The sequence below is a fragment of the Chelmon rostratus genome, chromosome 11, assembly GCF_017976325.1.
Source record: "Chelmon rostratus isolate fCheRos1 chromosome 11, fCheRos1.pri, whole genome shotgun sequence".
Classification (NCBI taxonomy): domain Eukaryota; kingdom Metazoa; phylum Chordata; class Actinopteri; order Chaetodontiformes; family Chaetodontidae; genus Chelmon; species Chelmon rostratus.
The window spans coordinates 23,281,992-23,283,246 of NC_055668.1; the positions used below are offsets into that span (position 1 = coordinate 23,281,992).

A 1,255-nucleotide genomic window follows, 5' to 3' on the forward strand; every position below is an offset into this window, starting at 1 on the left:
CTTTCCTCTCTATCTCGACAGTGTAAATTGGTCATGCATAATGGATGAACAGATATGGGCGGAAGCAAAGCTCTCTCCATAGATACCAAGGCGAGGTGGGACGATGTGGGGAAAGCATGCCAGCACCGTGCTCACCCTCATCCCCTCGTGCCGCTCATCATCCCGTCCAGGTATTTTTGGAACATCACATTTGTGCTTTTGATGGATGGTCACAACGCTGGCAGCTCCAAACATCATATATGACACTCTTTTCAATGTCACCTGGCTTCAAAATGGCGAGAGATCATAACATCACTGACAGACACAGAGGAAGGACTGCTGATGACTTTAGCAGTGTATCAGTAAGCAGGTGGAATAATCAGCTGTCCTCACACAGAGACCGGATCATTTAAAGCTCGACACCTGACCAGGACTGCAGGTCAACAAGATTTCTAGCTGTTTAGGATTTCAAAGACATATTTTGACATTGTGGAAAAATAAAAAAGCAGGTTGTGAACTTTTCATTTCTATTTGGATTTGGTGGAGACCAAAATGAAAAGAATTGTTTGTGACGGTCTGTAACTGGCTGTGTGACTCCCCCCACTCTTCCGAGCTGGCCAGCTGCACAGTATGAAGGTTCAGAATATTAGTTTATTCTAAACCTCTGAGGTGAGCAAACGACAATCAAACCCTAAACTTTCCTAACAAAACACAGTTTAAACAAATGACATCTCTAACCTAAACTCCCACACGGGAAGACAGGATCAAAGATGGCTTCCCACTCCAGCTGCAATTATAAGTAACAAGGCACTGCTGGGATTTGAACCCAGGATCTCCTGTTTACTAGACAGGCGCTTTAACCAACTAAGCCACAGCGCCTATATTAGAAGTGCTCCATATTAACAGTCTAACACGTACAGCAAACTATTTACAAATAAGCAGAACTGGAACAAGTAAGAATCCATCAGATTTCCTAAATTCTTCATACAAATGTACACACACCTTCCACCAGCTCAGAAAAAACACTGCTCCTCTGCAGAACAGCACAGGAAGATCTGCTGGCCTCAGCTGTTCGAGGTGGCAGATGAACTGTTAGGTCAAACATCAGAACAAATATGAGCCAGGGTTGTAACAAATGGTCGGTTAAATGTTTGATCTACACCAATCGTGTGGCCAGAAAAATGACTCCAGTGGTGTGACCATGTTGTTGTACGTCTGCTGGATATGAAAATAGGCAAATGTTTGCTGACCTGTCAGCCAGAACAGCTTTATGAGG

The 1,255-nt window shown here is 43.9% G+C and overlaps 1 non-coding gene across 1 annotated transcript; it reads right to left on the reverse strand.

Moving 5' to 3' along the window:
• Nucleotides 1-784: 784 nt before the first annotated feature.
• On the reverse strand, nt 785-858 carry trnat-agu. The gene has a single exon. It is a non-coding gene; the product is annotated as a tRNA-Thr (tRNA).
• Between the last annotated feature and the right edge of the window lie 397 nt (nt 859-1,255).